This window comes from Anomalospiza imberbis, chromosome 2, assembly GCF_031753505.1.
Source record: "Anomalospiza imberbis isolate Cuckoo-Finch-1a 21T00152 chromosome 2, ASM3175350v1, whole genome shotgun sequence".
Taxonomy (NCBI): Eukaryota; Metazoa; Chordata; class Aves; order Passeriformes; family Viduidae; genus Anomalospiza; species Anomalospiza imberbis.
In genome coordinates, this window is record NC_089682.1 from 14210367 (window position 1) to 14231477 (window position 21111).

General features: G+C 39.0%; 1 long non-coding RNA gene across 7 annotated transcripts in view; it reads left to right on the forward strand.

Moving 5' to 3' along the window:
- LOC137468309 (uncharacterized) overlaps window positions 1-21111 on the forward strand; it is a 405810-nt gene that overhangs the window by 57119 nt on the left and 327580 nt on the right. The window contains exon 3 of one of the 7 annotated variants that reach the window (XR_010995862.1): window positions 14129-14282. The exons of the other annotated variants lie outside the window; for them this stretch is intronic. This is a non-coding gene — a long non-coding RNA (uncharacterized lncRNA). The remainder of the gene's footprint in view (window positions 1-14128; window positions 14283-21111) is intronic. 7 annotated transcript variants of the gene reach the window in all.

Below are 21111 nucleotides of genomic sequence, written 5' to 3' on the forward strand. Positions count from 1 at the left end.
CTCCTACTCAGAGATTATTTTTGTGGGGGGTGGCTTTGAAAACCAAACAGTTGAAGTGTATATTCCCTCTGGTCAGACAGGCTTCTTGATGACAAAATCATATGCTTATCAGTAATCTCGGTTGGTAAAAATGGTCTGTGTCACTTAGTCCTTCACTGGGGAAGTGTCTTGCTTTCTTGACAGAAAGGAAGGAAGAAGAGATGACTCTAGAAAGCACTCAAGGATTCCAGGAAATTGGTAGGCTTCCAGGAAATTGGTAGGCTGGACTTGTTAATGCTTGTGAAATGATTTTTGACTCAGGCTTTCAAATGAAAAAAATGAGATATTAGAAAAATAATAGTCTTTTATCTGCTGAGGAAGACGGATTGGTATGACTTAAGATGTCATGTATATGAATGGGTGCTATAAAGGGATCATTCTAATGACATGCTGTAAAAGACAACTGTCAGGAATAAATTATTCTTCTCTTCTGATGATATTGATGATAATGCACTCAAATTCCCCATGACACATTTCCTCACCTAGAATTAAAAGCTTTTCCTAAAATGTTTAATAGGCACAAAGGTCTTTGTTGTGCATTTCCAATTCCATGAAAAACATCAGGTAGTGGCTTACATAAGAGCAATTTTGCCTGCAATTAGTATGTTTGCATACAAGTACACAGGCTTTGATTAAGCAGAGGAAAGTACTTAAGTGCAGATGTAAGTTCCTTTCAGCAGTGGAGCAAAGAAACTGAAATATGAAGAAAGCCTGACTTCAGAAGTAACAGGGCTGGTAAGAAGAGCAGTTCTGAGCTGAGCAGATCAGGACTCCATCAGGGATGGAGATGAGCTGGATGTAGCCACCCCCAGGGATACAGGTGCAAAAGTCACATCCTGCCTGTGCAGCCTGAGAGCAGCACCACACTGTACTTGTTTGAGGAGCAGCACTGGGAACAGAGGGAACGAAAGACAAAAGGCCAAACCTAGGGACCTGCCTGCAGGTATTGACCGCCAGCTGTTTTAAGAGCCTCGAGATGAGGGCCCTCGGGCTGGGGGAAGCTGCCCACCACTGCACTGCTGCCAGCCCCTCCTCCCTGAACTGCCCATGACTCACATGCAAAGCTGCGAGTACCAGTTTGCCTAGAGAAGTCAACAAACCTGCATGCTTGAACATGCCTGGGGAAAGGACACGATAGGGGGACTGTGGCCATGGTTGACCCACAATGGGACATTGCTGAGGGACTGGGGTTCATGGGCAACCCAAACTGGGAAAGGGAAACTGAGGAACATGGCAGGAAACCTTAACCATCGAGGGTTAGAACGAGTTGCACTGCTTCAGGCTCCCATGCAACCGTGCCTCACTGGAGAAATTTTGGTGCACTGAGATCAAAAAAAGGCAAAAAGTGAGAGTACTTGAGAGCAGGCAGGGGAAGGACAGAAATTTAAGTAGGTTTTGCACAGTGATTTCTGTTTGTGTTTTTTCCCCCTCGCTGTGAACCAGTGATTGTATATTTGCAGTGGTTGGCAGTAAATTAAGTCAAGTAAAACTCTCTGACTCGATGCAGTTGTAACTTTGACAGACTGGTACAAGAAGTGATGGGCTAAATTACAGTAAAGGAAATGTACCTTGAGCATTTGGAGTTTTCTAATGGTAAAGGAGGCTGATCACAGCCTGGATTGCTGAGGGAGGCTGTGGAGCCGCTGGAGGATTTAAGAGCAGATTAAATGAACTTCTGTCAAGAACAGTTTAGAAGAAGTTGATCCTGCCTTTGAGGCGAAAGGCGAATTAGGTGACCCTCTTGAGGTGCTGCTGAGCCCTGTTGCATTTGATTTCTATGACATGAACATGGTCTTGTGTACCCCTGGGAGAAAAGAGGATACTGAGCTTAATTATTGGAAGGCAGTTTCAGTCAGCAGGAGGTGTTTCCTGAGGAGAGATGGGTTGAGACAGAAGGCTGAGGACTTTAAAGAGGTGAAGAGTGCAATTAAATGAGATTATATAATGCTGTATTTGTAACTAAGTGTCAGAAAAGTGAATCCTTTTTCATTTAACCTGGTACTGACTGTGTGCTTCAGAATGGTCTTCCTTAATTCAATGTATATTAAAAAATTGGATCCTCAAGTGTCTTTAGGTCACTTTGTGGACCGGGAAATGCTTGCCGAGACGTTACTTACAAACTAGGGAGCCACCAAGGATGCACTCACAGGCTTCTCAGGCTGCAGCTGCTTTAGCCAAAATGATTACCAACTCCAGCTTCAGCTTGACTGTACACACTCCATCTCAAGCACCTTGCAGCACTCCTGGCAAGGACAAGCACGATTTCATCGTTCTGCCTACCACATTAATGCAGATAGCTATTTTGAGATTAAGGCCATGTTGGCTTTGAACTGCAGCCTGTAATGAACACCTGGATGGAGTTCTGCTTTATTTGCAGGTGACTGAGGTACTATTATTAATTATTAAGCCATTTATTGTGATACTTAATTATTTCTCCCCATTTTTTGATGAGCAAGCAGTGCCTTTATTGCCTGTAACCAAATAAACTTCCCCATTTATCATACTAATTGTGGCTTAATGAGGAAGGACCTGGGACTGGGGGAGTTGTCTACCCTAAACAACTTTGGAATGTAGCTTCCTGTGGTAATGAGCATAGGCTGTAATAATTAGGTATGCTAGGTGCTATATTTATCATGAAGCTTAAATGCAATAAAAATTCATCATTTGGCGGTAGGCTTACAAAACACAATGAATTGTCTTAATAAACATGGAAATATGGAAGTAGATTATGAATAGATATAAGATTACTTCCTCTTCTATGGTTTTGCCACACAAGGAATAATTCCTTTTCACTCTAGTGTAGATGGAACCAGAAGAAAATCACAGCAAAGATGCTGTTCTGAACTGCATACAGCTTTAGGAGGAAGACTGGGTTTTGCTTACTTATGCTGCCCTCCTGCTTCCCTTCCTGACCCAGCAATATTTCACTGGATGCCCTTCTGCAGAGCCCTTGGATATGCACTGTACCCTTGATAACCTCTGGGTTTTTCAGACGGGAGCAGAATACTGGACCTGAGATCTGACCTATGGATTAAAACGAAAAGTATGCTCTGCTACAAACCAACTGTTTATTTTCAGAAAATTACCTTACAGTTAAAGAGATCATATGTTTTTATGTTTTACCGTGAAATTAATTCACAAAGGTTTTAACACAATAATGTCAGTACAACAGGGAAACCCCATCTGAATATTCTGGAGACAATATCTTTAGTTTAATACAGTGGATAATTCACCCAATGTTTTGTAGAGTGAGAAAATATACCTTCAACTACAGGTTGGTTTTAAAGTCCTCCAATGGGACAATAGGTACCAATAACATCTGCAATCAGAAACAGAGAGAAGTTGTTTTTTTCTCTATGCTATGTAATTTCCACACTAGTTCTTAAAATGATGTAGTATTAACTATTCAGTATTGATCAATATTGACAGGAGTATTTATTGGAAGAATAAAGTGTAAACTACTGTAGTTTTTCAAAGCTGTTTTTATAGCACTTGATTGCTTGGAAGATGCAAAGGGAACACATAGTGAGAAAAACATCCACACTACTCAGAACAAGCACTAATGATAATTGCAGGTTCAAATCTGGATTAATCTTATGGGCACTAGTCTGTACACATCTGCAAGTTCATTCAGTCCAGTGTTAAGATGTTGGGAAGAAAAAGAAGGAAACATCTGTCTAGCATGAAAACTGTAAGGATGATATTGGGGTACACGAGCTAAGACTAGTTTTCTGTTATTCCTCTCTTATAACGGTACCTTCACTGAACTTCAAAAGGTGTTCATCACCCCTTTCATTTGCAGATGCAGTCACACACAAGGTAGAATTACTAACTGGAATCTCACCTATCCCTCCTGGTCTTGACTGCAGACTTACAGTTCCGCCTTCTCTGTCACCTTCTTGCAGTGCTGCCGTTAATTTTCGCATGGGCCTGATCCAAAACACACCCAGAAGCTCTTGAACCACCCCTGCCTTGGTTTTGGGTGCAGAGGTTACATGTGATGTAAAACAGGACGTCATTCCTGGGAATACTGCTTTCCTCAGTGCCAGCTGAGCAGGAGGAGAAGGGCTTATTTTAGTATATGCACACCTACCTCCAGTGTGTCAGGTTGCTATTCCATTGTAGTTCTGTTCTGGCCTTCAGGCTGTTCTTTTTCCTTGTAACAGTTGAAATACGGCATCATTGTAAGGGAGAACAACAGAAAAAAGTGTCAAGACTGATTCTTGTGAAAAGGTGACATCAGTATCTGCACAGAACATGTTTGACCTTGCTTTGTTCAGCTCAGGATTTCATAGCTGATGAGACAAGCACAGGACTCCCCTGGGTGCTCATGCAGGTTGCCATGCAAAATTCCTTTGGAGGCTTGAACAGGGTAAAAAGTGGTGTGTTAGTCAGCCTTTTTCTATTACCAGCAGAGACAATAACTCTTGTTTTGGGATACAAAGACCATTTAGGTGATCTTAAAATCAAGCGAAGCCTGTTTGTTTCCGGGGAACACTGAGAGGAACACTGATCAGATGGCAGAATTGGGTTCTTAGCAATGCAGGAAGACATTTTAGGTTTGGACCATTATCTCTATTTTTTTTTGGAGTATTTTGAAACCTTCTTCTAAAAGTTATGTTAGCATTCTCAGGTGTTACTTATTATTCTCTCTCAATCTGGAGAGATAGTTATCAGTCCAGCTCCTTAAAATGGTGTGCTATAACAGCACATTGAGAGCCTAAGTTTCTATTGATTCAGTAAAGATAATCTGGTCGTTTATTTGCTTATTTCTTACCAGACTTTTGGTTTCTTTGACCTTTGCTGGTGAATATTGTATTTTATGTCGTGTCCACTCACCTCATGTCCTGCTTATAACTGTAAAATACATGTCCTTCATCAGTGCTGATAGGAACTCCAGTTCTTGGCTGGGTTCCATAATCCCAAGATTAGAGAAGGCACATGTAATTCTTTTACTCTTCAGTGTGATTTTTGTGCTCCTAGGAGTAAGTATGTGCTTGTTGTCATCCTTGGAAATTTTTTAGACAAGTGTTACATTCCTCTGTGAGGGTGAAATATGGAGCTGTATAGAGCTGCTGGGAAGCACTAACAGAGCAATCAGAAAGGTTTCAGGCTGGCAGCACAGCAAAGGTGTCTGTTTCCCAGAGGATGCCCTGCCTTGCTGTGTGCTCCAGCCCTGGCTGGGAGGTCAGTAGCTGTGATTCAGTCACAGGATTTCCCGGGGGACTGCCCAGCTGCTCTTTGTTACCGACCGCTCTCCTCCTGTGCTACTTGCTCTCTCCTCTTCTGTTTGCCCTCTTGGGTTTGGGCTTCTTTGTTGTATTTTTGTTGGTTTTGTTTGTTTGTTGTTTGTTTTCCCTTTTCAGAGTTTCTCACTACTCTTAGTATTTTCAAGAAAAGAAAGACAAGGTTCACTGATTTAAATTTTGGGAGTTGAGTTCCACTGGAAAATTTTGAAATATGTTGCCTTTTGTTTTGTTCATAAGAAAAGAAATGTTGTTTCATTCCTTCACCTAGTCAGCAAATGCACAAATTCAAATGTCAGTACCCAGAGGGAAGAGCAAGTGCCTGGAAATGTGGTGGTGTATGTGAGCAGCATTGTTGGTGAGCAGCCGCTGCTCCCACTGAACACAGCAATCTTGCAATGCAGCCAGGAGTGCTGAAAGAACTGGCTGAGGAGTTCTCCAAACCACTTCAGTTCAGCATCTCTGGGAGTGTTACAGAAGATATGGAGGACACAATAAAAACTAATGTTCTGTCTGTATGTTTATAAATTAACTGACTGTGCTAGGTAGCTTTAAATTGGCCAGCCTTTTATCAGTTCTCAACAAATCATGAAAAGAATGATAATAATCAATGTAAGCTGTAATCATTTCATTGTAATGAGTGTTATTCAACATGGTTTTATAATAAACAGTTCATTTATTTCTTTGGTATCAGTTTTAATTAAATTACAAATCTGGGAGATAAAGGCAACATTGTTGTCACAGACTCCAGTAAAACAACTGACTTTTGGCAGAGAAATATTCTGATTAGAAAATAATTACTGCCAAGTGAAATCAATATAGCATATATTAAATGAATTAAAATGTAATAATTAAGATGTTTCAGTGAGCAAGTTCAGATGCTCTGTTTGAAATGGCTATGCTTGTCCTTAGACAGAGTGGGAGATCAAGAAGGTAGTGTGAAAAAACCCACACCCTTCTCTAGAAGTCTCAAGCTGCATCAGGGGAAATATAGGTTGGATATTAGGGAGAAGATTTTCACAGAAAGAGTGATAAAATATTGGAATGTCCTGCCTGGGGAGGTGGTGGAGTCACCATCCCTGGATATGTTCAAAAAAAGACTTGGTGCCATGGTTTAGTTAAGGTGTTTAGGGCATGGGTTGGACTTGATGATCATGAAGGTCTCTTCCAACGTAGTCATTCTGTGATTCTGTAAAAATGCTGGTATTTTTAAAATTTTTGCAGTTGTTGAACAAAATAATTGCTGATTAGGTTTCAGAGAACAAGAGGTTAATGAAGTGTTATGTAAAGGCAGAATAGTCATTTAGAAATATCAGGGTTATCATGGGAGAAGATGGGCTTTCCAGAATGACATGTGAACCACAGCCAGAAAGGGAGGCAGCCAACAGTGAGCAGCACTTGCTTGCCTTGGCTGTCTGGGCAGATGCTGGGCAATGGCTCAGGGCCCAAGGAGGTGCAGTGACTGAGAGCCTGAACTGAGCTCCCGTTGCAGGGTGGTGCCAGAAATGACAAGTGAGGTCCTAGCAAATGTCAGTGGGCTGCCTATTGAGTGAAAATATAGCCATGAAAATATAGCCATGTTTTGGCATTCATGAAAGTAGTGCCAGGATACTCACTGCAATTATACTTACATACACGTATGTTGGCTAGCTGGGAAGGCTTCAGAAGGCAAATACAAAGCTATTTTCTCACACTTTATTGTAGTCTTTCTTGCAAGAGAGAGGAAAAAGAAATCCAGTTCACTCCAGAGGATATTTAAAAGTAGAAATAGTGCCTGTGTAGCAAGAAGCTGTCTCACAGCAGAAGTCTGATGAATTTAGGAGTGAGCTGCTTTTGGCTGGGGTAGAGTTAATTTTTTTCCCAGTGGCTGGTATGGGGCTGTATATTGGATTTGTGTTGAACATAGGGTTGATCATACAGAGATGTTTTTGTTACTGATGAGCAGGGCTTACACAGAGCCGAGGCCTTTTCTGCTTTTCATACAGCCACACTGGAGAGGAGACTGGTGTGCATGGGAGGCTGGGAGGAGACACAGCTGGGACAGGTGACCCCAGCTGACCACAGGGATATTCCAGACCATGTGTTGTCATCCTCAGCATAAGGGGGAGTAGAAGAAGGGGGAATGTTTGGAGTGAGGGTGTTTCTCTTCCCAAGTCACCGTTATGTCAATGAGACCCTGCCCTCCTGGAGATGGCTCAGCACCTGCCCAGTCATGGGAAACAGTGAATTAATTCTTGGTTTTGCTTTGCTTGTGTGCACAGCTTTTGCTTTCTCTATTAAACTGTCTTTATCTCAACCCACAAGTTTTCTCACTTTCAGCCTTCCAACTGTCTGCCCAAACCTGCTGGTGGGGCAGTGAGCCAGTGGCTGCATGGGGCTTGGCTGTTGGCTCTGGTTGAACCATGACAAGTAGATAGACTGGGCATGGACAACAGGAAGCTGAAGCTTGGGAATTGCAGACTGAAGCGCAAGCTTCTAGCAGTAATGGCTGGAGAAACAACTTATTGCTTCTTTAAAAAATCATGCATTTTCATAATAAAGACTTTAGGACTCCAGCTTTAATTATGAAATCCTCAAACAGTTTTTTCCTAACATTGTTTTTTCCCCCCATGTTTCTAAAAGGAAAGCCTACAGTTCCTATTTTCTTGCCCATTACCTTGAAATGATGCAAAAAAGTCATGCACTCTTCTTGATTTGTGATAAATTCACATGCTTAAAAAAATTAATTATTCAAGCATCTTGTACTTGCTCATATCTCATCAGTCCAACAACAGAATTAATTTAAACCTAACACAGTTATGTAATTTCTTTTTTTTCTGTTGTTTACAAATATAAACTTTTTCTCATTTATTTTCAATGTAGTGACACTGTGCAGAAAATTGCAATAATTTTGTTTAGCAAAGTGATTTAATTGCCAGGGTTTTCACTGTAAGTGTAATTGACATCACCTTTCTATTTTCAAATAATTCAGATGCACTAAAACTTTCCCATTAGTTCCTTGCCATTCTGCTCTGGTTTTCCAACAAGGTGGTGGAGATATTCTTTTAAAAGTAACTAATGGAGTAGAGCTGATGTATGTGCAGCAGCTTCTCCTTTTTACTGATGAAGGGTGTATGTATGTTCAACATGTTGGCACTTTTTTCTGTATGAACAGGATAGGAAGCAATTCCATGAAGGACCTGTTGGCTGCTGTGGCTGCTGGTGGGAATGGTACTGTACTTGTGCAATTTACAGCTTGGGAGAAGAGGGTCTCACATTCAAGTATGCAGTGATTCACACCCAAATGAGAACAGATTTCTCAGGGAAGAAAGTGATACCCTCTTCCATTATTTTACCATCTTTAAAGCATTTCTGGCACAAAGCTTATCTGCCAGGAATTTTCAGTCCCTGACCCTGTTGTTTATCTCTCAGATTTACAGCAAGTTTTCTGTGATTAGTATTCCCAGCCTCTGCCTCCTAATACAGCATCCAGAGTTCAACAAGCTTCATCAAGCTTTAGCATTTTTTATAAAACTGTGTGACTCTGCAATAGACTTGTTCCCTCTGTCTTATCGCAAATATTTATCCCGATTCTCTTCATAAAAATTCTGAGTCATCTTTAGTTCTGTGCTTATAAAAATTCCACTGGAAAAACACATACACACAAATCAACCAAACAAAAATCCCAATCTTCCAAAGGCATATAGAAAAGATGTTTATTCCTAACTATTAATCAATTATTTTATGTACAACATGCTAATTAAAAAAATATTAATAATGGTAATTGTCTACTTGAGAGTAAAAACAACTATATAATGTAGCAGTTTTGCAATGATTGCTGTTACTGGGCTTTGCTGGTGTCTCTGTGATTTACTGGAAGGAAGCAATATACTTGTGCCATCTCTGGCTTATGCTAATTACCCTGTTTGTTTTTGTTTTGGTTGGTTATTTTTGTTTGATTTTCTTTTTCTCTTTCAAAAAACGACCCCGCTTCTTTTTAGTAACTTGGACTTTTTTCTAAATCAGGGATATAAGCAGGCATTTTTCTCTTGCCTTCCTTGATTTGCAACACATGGAAGTCTGCAGTGAGAAGTTGTGTAGATCCTGCTGATTCACTGTGGCAGATTCTAATAGTTAACTGCATCCTGTCTGCAAGGGTGTGGGATGATCTCAGCAGGATGCAAACAAAACTGAATTAGGTATCACCAAGACTGGATAAAGTGACTCTTCTGTCTTAAACACCAAAAGAAGTGCAACAACTATGAAGATTTCTTAAATTGAATGTTATAAGGACAGGTTCACTGTCCTTATACACATTTACAGTACTTTTCATGTTTAAGTTTTAAAAAAATAGCTGTGAAAGGATATCCTGACCCCATTGAAGACAAGACTACTGCATCCATTAAATGCAGTGTTTGAGCTTTTTGCTCTATAGGTGTACAAATGCAGTGTTATACATATTCTGGTACTGATCACCAGAGAGAACATTATCTGCCAATTCAGTGACTGGGAATATCAGTGCAGTTGGCTGCAGCTGCCATGGAATTATTCAAGACTGTCTAAATAGGAAAACAGATCGGAACATCAGATCTCTGTCTTCTTTGCCATTGGAGCTGGTGGTGGAGCTCTTAAATATTTAATAATCTTAATAGACGCAAAAGTCTGCAGATGAACTAGGTATTGGCCCAGATACCAGATCACTGCAAAGCAGCCCCTGCCCAGCTCCTTTGCATCATAGTTCTGTGCTGCACAGGCAGTGATTTTTAAATCTGTTGTTTGCAATTCAGCATTGAGGCTCTGCCATGCTACCAATCTATTAAAAATGTAATGGTAAGAAAGAAAAATTTCCTGTGACTTCTTGTGAATTCTGGGGCTTAAATCACTTTACATTTATGATCATGAGCTCTAATGTTGTAGTGCTTGACTTATTGATCAGCATGAAAGGAAAAAGATATATACCCCTCAAAATATCCTTTCCATGCACTGGGTTTAAAATTCAGTGTGTTGTTGCCCAGTGATGATTTCATCTTTATTGCAGGCAAACTAAGTGAAGTTGTCTTACTCAATTTAGCTATGGCCTTTTTTTCCCAGGTGGGTCATGAAAACAAGTCTACAGTAGCAGTTTTTTGAAAATATTCTCTCTTTTCCCTACCCCAGAATGTTACAGAGGATTTACTGGATAGTTTTATTTGCTTCAGAAACTACCTGCTGCACTTAAGTCATAAGACACTGAAGAAATACTGCGGTAGAGCTCTTTTTATATCACCAACAATGTAACTGCATTGTCAATGAGTCCTGAAACAGTGCTGAGGAGTTTATGGGAGGGTTGTGAATCGTACTGGAATCACTGTTTTGGGATTAATTTCTCTTTTAAATCCCAACAGTGAAGGATATTCATACACTGAAAATGGATTAAAATATGTTGTGCTCTTTTGTGGTACGAAGAGAGAAGAATTAATTTCCAAAGGGGTTACTGCTGATTTTCTAGAGAATGTCCATGCAAGTGTTGCAAATATATGATGTGAAGCTACATACCCAACAGTGGATTCTGAAATAGCTTTGATCCTTTAACTGTATCTCTGGGACTGGAGATTAGGGTTTACTAGATGATAGCTCCTATTATTTGAAATAACCTAAATTTTTGTAATAGTTCAGAATGTATATTCTTCCCAGCATGGATCAGATGTGAATTGCCATAAACTCAGTGGCTAGCACATTTAGGAGTGTTTGGAGAGATCTGTGTTCCAGCCCCTATTCTGAATCATGTCCCTGTGCAACTGGCTACTGTGAAATCTTTTTCCTTCTTCCTTTAGGTTCACAGGAAAAGAATATATTATTTGAGGAGAAAACACTTCATTGAACATGATGTTTCCCTGTTAGAGGTGGGGCTTTCTAAGCAGTTGCTGTTTTTTCATAGAAGAAATTCCAGGAATTTAAGGCTCTGCAAGTCATATTCATAGAGCCTCATTATTTGCTCTGTACCTTGAAACCCCGTCTCCTCAATTCACATGAATATGCACAGAAGGGCAACCTCATTCAGAAGCAAAATTCTGTAATAAAGGCATGTGTGGGAGGAAGCAGATAATTTTCACTGATCTTTTTGTCTCTATTTTGTTTTCACCCTTTCTTTTGCTATAGCAACGGTGCTGAGTGTCGATGCCATAACATGTTGAAGAGATGATCTGGACATCAACTTAAACTTAATCTGTCCTTACTTCCTGTAGAGAATGGATTGTCAGCTGTGAATACTTTTGTTACCTACTCTCTGTATATCTCCTTATATATACACTCCCTCCTTCTCAATATATCCTTCTCTATCTTACCAATAGGTGGCATATTTATCATAACATTTTCACCTATATGCAGCCAGTCTCATTTTCTATTTTCAAATGCCTCTCAGTAATATTTCATGTGTAAAATGTCCCTTCAGATTGGAATACATCACACCTGGCTGAGGAAAAGTGATGTTGCATCTTTCATAAAAGTCTATCAGCTATTCTTTTCTGGGGTAGTCCACCTAGTCACAAGTAGTGGACACTGCTGTTTCAATCTGTTATTTCTTTTGTTTCTTTACTAAACAGCCTGTCTTTCCCAAATAAATTGCAACATATCTAAATTTCCATCATGGATAATAGCCCTGATGTGGTCTATGTCACTGAAACCTGGCAGAGTGAAATATTGCCCTCCCCCCAGTTTTGGCTCTGTCATCAGGTTTGCATAATATCAGGTCATCTAGGAGCTGCTGCAGTAATTCTTCATTCTTATTCTAGCTGTCCACTAGTGGCCTCTTATGTTTCATCAAGTGAAACACTGAAATAACAAGGTGTGCATATTTATAGCCTCATTGTTGATTAAGTATAGTAGCTAGCTTGTGAAGTAGATGTTGGGAAATAGGATCTTAAATCAGAGCTCATTTTCCCCTTTCAGCTCGGATGACAAAGGAAATGAGATATTCCTAGAAGTGTTGTCCACAACAAGATATAATAAGGAACAGAAGGTACAGCTTTGACTATATTAATTAACTCTTTTCCAGAGTTAGACATCTATCAACTGGTAACTGCAGCAGCTTCTCAGCTTCAATACTTTAAGAAAGTATCGTTAAGTGGCTTTTTTTTTTTTTTTTTGGTTGGCTTCATTTTTGTATAGATCCTTTACTTGTAGTGATACTTAACAAAATGACTTCTTACCAGTCTATGAAATTGCAATGTACCATTCCCCAAAACAAGCAAATAAGATAAATCAACAGAAAACCCCTCAGAGCCTCTGCTACCAGTAAAGATAGAATGTACTGTAAAAGTACATTCCACAACATAGCAGTCGTCAGACTGTACAAGACATCAGTCTCCTTTATTTGGAGTTATATCTATGTAGTTCACAAATTGTCCTTTGGCCTCCTTTTGTGTGTTTTTTAGCCAAAAAGCTAAGATGAATGGATGTTGCAGATGCAATGAATCCTTTGACAAGCCCTTCAGTTTACAGCTACAGAATGGCACTGAAGTTCCTCATGACCCAGAGCCTGACCTGGGCTGTGCCCTTCTGATATTAGGGTGTGGTAACTGTAGGGAGGGTTGTCTAGTGTCCACCTCCCCGCGTGAGGATTGGGGGTGAATTGCCCAACACATTCCCTTTTCTCTGGGAAGCTGGTGGGATGATGGCCCCAGGGTGCTCTCAAGGGGATTATTGGACCATCTCTTCACCCCTTCTCAAGAAGGTGTGCAGGGTTTTTTTTTTTTGTTTTGTTTTTTTTTGTTTTTTTTTTTTGTATCTTGCTGACATTAATGTTACATCTCCTGACTCTCTGATGAAAATTCAGATTTCCCAAAAACTGTTCTTTTTTTTTTATGTCTGAAGGCTATTTGCACCTTGATGAGAAAAGTGCCTGATCATGGAAAGCCACTTCCCAGCAAAGACTCTGATCACTCTGCAGTCTCAGGCCTCAGTAGAGCATTATTTGTTCTTGCTTGTTCTACTCCAAATTACCATTTTTTTATCACTGCTTTCTACTATCATGATGCTCATGGTAATCCTGAACCCAAGGCAGGAGTGGGTGGCTTTGCACTTTTCATCTCTGAAGAAAAGCTCAGCATTTTTGGTGGGTGGTTCTACACCCCCTCCAAGGGTCTCTCTTGGTTTATGTCTCACCTACCTCAAATGACAGTTTTCTCTCTCTATATCTCCTCAAGAGATTTTGAGGGAAGTTGTCTAATGTGGCTTTACTTCTTTGCATTTTCTTTCTTTGTGACCAGAAATAAGAAATTATCTCCTCATTATAAGAAAATAGGAAATCCTGTTTTAATCTGTTTGGCACATATTGTTCATTTAATTATTGTGTGATTGCTGTGTCACAACAGAGTAGGAGTAATATGGCCATACATTGCTGTTTCAGGGTGTGGTTTTTTATGGTCTCCCAAAAACAGATCACCAGTCCCTTTCTCCAGCCTTCCTTCCTGCTCAAAACCTTCCCTGCCCTGCCCCAAAATGTGTAGCATGGCCATGGTCTAAGAGTGCTTGCTTCAGTTTACAGAGCACTAGTAATAAACAGGCATCCTTTTGAGTTCTCAAGGCTTGAAACTTTTGCTTACTCTCCAGGAAACTTCATTTAATATTCTTGTTAAATAAAAAAATAAACCTGAGTGCTGCTTGAACCCCTTTTTTGAGAGTGTTGTTTCAAGTATCAGTTACCTTGGCCTGCCTAACATTTAACTACAATTGAAACCCTTCTACTCCCTTACTGCTTTAGCAACTTGATGTTATGTTATAAATATAGAGGATGTAACATCTCCTGATGTGGCAGGAATAGTTTTCAAGGTCAGGCTTTTCTGTTGGGAAGTTTTTTTCTGATCAACATATTTTCCTTATTTTAGGTTGAAGCTCATTAACCTGAAGATTCAAATGGCTGGAATTGTGTTTGTATTTCTGAGACTTGATTAAGAATTATAACAAATGTAAATGAAATTTTTGCTATAAAACATAGCTTAAATTACTGTAAATCCTCATTTGATTACTGCTGTGCTACAGGTACATGCTTTTCTCTGTTAGTTAACCCAAATCTATTAGAAGTTTTGCTTTCTGAAACCAGTTGCTTATAGTGATAATAATGGTAGTATTACTATATTACTATATATTACTATTACAACAGGTAGTAATATCTGTTTTTAAATGGAAATAAAATTAGATTATTATCTCCAGTAATGAATCAGAAACTGGCAAAAGTGCTGCCATGGTTGTTCCCATGTTCAGTCAGGTTGTGTAAATATTTCATAGGAAAAGAGTAGCCTAGAAGATTGTAGGAGAAACATCCTCTGAATCATAAACTCTTAAAGGTATGGCAGGACAAGAAGAAAAGTAGCTTAGTGAAATCTGAAGGGACAAAAGAAGGTGAGAGGTTTACATCAGCATTGGACATTGAATTACAAGGAAACATAAAGAGACTAAAGAGAATGCTCACATCAGCAGAAAGTGACAGAATATTAAGTGAGGCTGAAAATGAAGAAATATTCAGTTTGTTTTGGAGTTATGTGTTATTGATGAACTGAGCACAGAATCTTCTTTCTCACAAGTATGACCTGAAAGATGGTGTTTCTTGTCCTCTCTTCCCAAATAGCAATATGCTAATACTGAGCTCCTTGTAGGGCTTTTTTTTTTAAAGTGTTATCTCTCAGTAATAACAATTGCTGTTCCTCTTTGTTTTCAGTGTATACTCTGAGACTGAGTCATATAAGTGGGCTTTGACTTCCCTTACCTTCAGCAGAATACCAAAACTCTTTAAGCAAGAGCAGAAAAAGCGTACAGGAGAATGAAGAAACACCTCTGTGTTAAGAGGATTTTTAATAGGCATCTGAGGAAACTGCTGACATCGGGACAGAGGTTGTGGTCTCAGCAGGGAGGACAAAATGACTGTGCTGTAGTGGGGCTCCTGGTGTTTACTGTCTCATTTGAATCAGTCATAAGCTCATGCACTGTGTATAGGGCAAAATCAGAAAGGAAGTAAAGGCTTACCAAGAGCCCAAAATGTGGCACTCAGTTGAAAAATTGTGTCTTGTTTTGGAATGACTCCTCTAATTGTCTTCTGTCTCATCATGGCAAAAAAAAAAATCTCTTGCTTTTTCTTAATTTTAACAAGAGTCAGTATATATATAGATAGACTTTCTATTAAAATTCACCAACTGTGCTATTGCCATTCCTTTTATCTTTTCAGCCAGGTTAATAAGATTCTGTGTATACTGCAGAACAATAACACTCTTGTCTGGTCAAAAACACATTTACATCTTCTGGGAAGAAGTAATCCTTACATAAATATGCTGGTTGCACTCTTCTGTCATTGGGAATTTGCTTGTGTGCTGAAGAAGAAGGGTTCCTAGCTGATTGTTTAGAATTAATTAATCTTCCAGAATTGTTTTTTGTGCTACAACAGTGTAAGAATACTGATATACTGTAACTGCAATGCTCCCAGTCCAGATTCAGTGGCAAAACTATACTGTAAATAAGTATAATAGAACAAAGATAATTTATGTTGGTAAAAGCATTGTCATATATATTCGAAGTATTTCTACTGCCTCAGTATTGGTCAGGTGACACATCTTTTCACTGCCTGGCTCACAAAGAAATGACAGTTGTAGGTCACAAAAGGCATAGTGCTTATTAGCATTTTAGTTCATTACAAAAATGCCTGATACAGAACTTTCTGGAGCGCAGCTCTCATTAATTTCACTATCCAAATGTGGAATAGTGACATTGCAAAGTCTTCCGTGCAAAGAGATGCAGTAAAGAGGAATGAATTGTCATGGACAATGGTTGGACATTGCTTGGATACTGAGTCGGAAGAAATTACCTTGACTTGTGTTTCAGACACGGATTTTTGGGATCACCTTAGGTAATTAAACTATGCCTCTATTCTCATCTGCTAATGGGAATAAACCTTACCTTGTCTTCCTGGTGTTTTTTCTAATCAGATGATAATCTCTGGGGACAAGACTGTTACTTAAAATAGTGTGTTCAAAACCCAGTTTGTAGGTGGAGCCATTAAGCCTTGGGAGCCACAGTCACAAAGGGATTTATATACCTTTGTTCACTTATTTCTAGGGGAAGTACATTTGTGGGTCTTTGTTGTAGACAATACAGATACACAGCAAATATCAGAAAAAAACTTGCTGGTCTATTTAAAAGATTATGTTGGAAAGGAAAATAGGGACAGAAGAAAGAAAGACAGCAAAAAAATTAAAAAGAAACCCTGAAAGAACAAAGTTTAAAATAAATTTTAAAAATTACAATAGGTAAAATTTAAAGTTTTATATGTTAAAAATCAAGCAGACTAGGTAATAACTTGCAAAGCAGGCAATGCTCAAACTGCACTGAAGGTTAAGGAGCTAGTAGAACTGTTTCATTAATTTCTTTCCTTCTTTGTTTTGTGATGAAGAGCACTACATCTATGTTATTCTAGGACAAGAAGACCCAGACCATGCAATATAAGAGTAGCATTAGTATGAGGAGGCTTTTTGCTGTTGCTGTACTAGTTTTGGGGTAAAACCTAAGTCCAGATCTTAATCACGTGCCATGATCAAGATCTTGCTAACAGGTGGATTGGTTATATAGAAAATCTCAAGCTTCAAGTTTGAGCATGACAGTGAAGGTACAGAAGATATTAGAGAATGGAGTCTTTTTCTTTTAAAGGTCTCTGTCATTGATGTGACTGAAGAAGCAAATCCACTCTGATAAAGCAAAATTCTTCATAGCCAGAAAGGATTGGACTGAATTTCCCCCTCTGAACGGAAAAGCAGGGAGAGCAAACAGAATGGCAATACATTGCCAAACTGCTGCTCTAGTGTCCTGCTGAGCTGGAGGAATGACTCCAATCTATGACAGTGCCTATCTCTCGTGACTTGCTTCCACTCCAGCTCTCACTTGCCTCTTAATGAATAATGTGGAGGAGGAAACAGAGGCACAGAGTCCCAGGGCATGGCCCTTGTCTCCCCCACAGGTAAAACTCAGTCCATGACCAGAGAGGAAGGAAGGGAGCTGTTCATGCCTGTGGGTATAGACTGCAATGGTATAGACTAACATGTGAGGCCTTCTGAATGTGAGGACAGCTGTGCTATTGCTTGTGGGGTTTGGTCCTTAGTGTTCTGGGGAGCACAGGGAGACCAGTGAAGTCAGCTGCTGCAAGACTTTGTGTGTGATACAATGACAGAGAATTTAAACTAGAAACCTCTGGAGAGACATAAAGTTATTTTCCTGTCAGCCAAGATCCTGCAAATTGATTTCTGGCTCTGTTTGTTTGATTCTCTCTAGCTGGATATTAGTTTTTACTTACTATCACTGACCTCACCTTTTTGTTAATAGGTAGGAATTTAAAAGGGTGTTCTGATGGTGAGAAGACATAAATTTAACACTCTTGTGGGGAACTAGGAATACAAATCTTCCTGTCTTCCATGAGAATTTTTGTTTCTATTTGAATCCTAAAAGCCCCTTCTCCTCCCATCTCAGCAAGGTTAGATCTGAATTTTTGTTTGAATAAAGCTGCCAAACCAGGTGTTCAAAACCTGTGTAAAACCACACAAGGAAACTGCTATGCTGTAGCAATATTGGAAACAAAATCCATTCTCTCATTTAATTTAATACTGTGGGAGGGAAGAGGGAGTTAAAGGTATTCTGATTGCTATTTGATTTTGTATCTACCAAGAAAATTAATTAAATTAGTGTTTTGTTTAATAATGCTTAATAGAAAAAACCCCAGACTCAAGGGATTTTTTGGACTGTTTAACCATCCAGATCTGGAAATTCTAGTGAATCGCAGCTGAAGTCAAAGTGAGGTGTTGCAGACTTTATGTCTGAATGGAAGACAGGCTGTTCTTCATTTTCTTGGGTAATAATTCAACATTGAAACATTGCTTTATACTAAAAAATGCAAGTAGTAGATTTGCCATTGTAATCCTTTCAGTATCTCCATCCCTTTCTATGGTGATGGTAGTTACCTATTTAGGTCTCTTTCTAGGCTGTCTGGTAATTATTGCTGTATTGAACTACTGTAGTTCAACGAAGCTGTGAGTGGATGCACAGGGTCCCTTGCTTAGTGATGTTCATGCAACACATCATGGTTATGGAAATCTGACACTGCTGAAGAATCATTATTTCAAAATGCATAGTGGAAAATGTCACATTTGCAGATAAGAGTGAACATTCCTATCTATGCAGGCAGAACCGATTTTCTCCCTCCACATAAATATCACGATTCCTTGGGAAACTGTCTTTTATTGATGGATCCAAAAATAGCCTCCTTAAACCTTTCAGTCAGACTTAAATCTTTCAGTCATAATAGTCTGATGTCAGATCTACCAAAGTTATGTTGCCTAAATTATAAGCTTGTTTTACTTTTTGGATGTATGAATTCAAATGTGTTCTTTGCAAATCCTAGCAATTTTGGTGTAATCAGAAGATATTACATGCAATTTCATTGTCACTGAAAAGAACATCCACAAGACTGCGAAGCGCAGACAATACTGTGTTCTGTTTTGTAGGAATAATAGCCTACCTCCTGAAATAGATGTAAGACTTCTGTGATATATGGGGCTGTCCAGTGGTGCCTCAGGTAACATCAGTTTTATGCGTGTAACCAAGGTTCCAAATCTTCCTTGCTCTGTTTCTTTCTGTTTGTGATTTTTCCTCCATTAACTAATCCTTTTCTGGTTATGCTTTTGACTTTGTTGGTAATCCAGTCAAGGAGTCGGTTCAGATCCTGTCCTTCTGGGAGTTTCTGAAAAAAAAAAAACAAAAAAAACCCCACAAAACTACAGTAGTGATGAAATATGATTAAATATTAAAATACTTTATTTTAATGATACACTTTTATAAACTTATTTTGCAGTTATTGGATTTTGCTGTAATTCCTAGATTTTTTTTTCTATCTCAGTGTAAGAGAGCCCAAAGTGCCAAAGGAGGGTGACAGCACATTTTTCACACAAAATATTGTTGTGACCTATAAAATGCAGGTATGGGTCTTCTGGTTTACTTAAGCATTCTGCATTATTTTCTTGCACAGGAATCTTTGTAAAAGTGATTGTTCACCTTTTTATGTGTGAGTAATGGTATGTGCAAAAATGGCTGAAAGCAATGCTGGTAATAGGTATTCCAAGGGGATGGTGCTGGAGTTTTTTCCCACTTGAGTGGAAGAATTTCTTTGGTGATCGAAGGATGGAGGGGTCTGGTTTTGTTGTGATTCTCTCTCAATGCAAATAAGCTACTAGTTAAAGAATGATAAAATGCCTGCACCTTACCCACAACTCAGGCTTCCCAGTCTCCAGAAATCTTCCCAGACAAATGTGGTAGGGCAAAGGTTTCTGTTAATGACTTCGGAGCAAATGCTATTGGATTCCTTTAGAGTAGTTATACCCTGGGTCTGGGATTGTGCCTCACTGGATCCCCCCATGGGGTGAATGCAACATCAATACCAGTTCAGTGCTTTGCTGCATTTCTGGATGCAAGTGTGCTTTCAGTGCTATTTGATCCTCACAAATAAAGCCCAAACTTTCCCGTGTCTGTCCTTAGAAGTATACACTAGTATGAAATACTGCAGTGGTTATAAATTTGTGGGAAAACCGACATTACTGTCCTTGGAAATACAAATTAAGCAGTTTTCTAAGAGTTTCATACTGTCATATATGTATATATTTTGCAAGACTTTTTTGGAGCAAATTCCCAAATGGATACCACATGAATAAAATCCACTTGAAAAAATCCCCTTGATTGTTCTTACTGAAGAAATCATTGTCTGCAGTAATTATAAGTTTCTTACTTTCCTTTAAATTTTTGAAAGATATTATCTAAACTCTAATAGTTTTATCTTTATTAAATTTTGTAATAATACACAAAAAATTTGAGTCACTCAAGCAATTTCCAATGAGTCTGTAGTTTATGATAAAATCTACAATAATGTAATTTGAGTTTCACCCATCTTCTAAATGCTGTGAGCAAATTCTTTCCCATACTGAAAAACCTGCTTTCAAGATTGAAGAGGCTGCAGCAAAGAATTGTATAAATGCTTAGGACTGTGAGAATATGAGTTATGAAGACAGATTAGACAGACCTAGCTAGAGGCTGTAGTATATTAGACAGCATAGATAAATTGAGGCTAAAAGGGCATCTCACAGTGTGATGAAATATACTGAAGGAGTGCTATAGATTGATACCTCTCCATGGTTTAAGACTAGTTGTTTCAAAAATGTGAGGTCACATACCATGAAGTTGACAAGTAGACTTGGAAACTTGTAGACAGTACATTGAAGTGAAGCATTTGAGTTCACATAGGGAAATACTGTGGCAAACTGTATGTATTAGCAGTAAATAGAAATTATTTCAAGATGAAATTGGATTAAGCAACCTTAAAAAGAGAAATAACATGGTTTCAGGTGAAGAAGAATGCAAGTACTGGGATAAAACCACCAAGATATAAACAGAACCTCTCCTGAAGAAAATACATTTTTCCCCCTACTAATTAATAGATCTACCTTCCACCTTGCCTTGCTGACCTTGCACAGTTTCTGCTCATGTTTCAATGAATTTGGATGTCCTTCTGCTGTTAAAGCTTAGGGCTCCCCCAAGGTATGTAAAGTAGCTCAAAAGGATTGTGGGTTGCAAAGGTTTTTGAAGTACTTTTATTTTTAATTTGCTACTATGTAGTAGTAGCACGTACACATATCTTATGCCCAAATGAAATTGTACCCTTTTGTCTATTTACTAAGGTTAGCTCACATGCCTGGAAGTAGAAGGCTTCATGTTCCCCATTTGCTGCTTTATAGAATTTCAAATTATAGTTATTTGTAGAAAAGGCTGCTTCTATTGTATCATAGTAGGG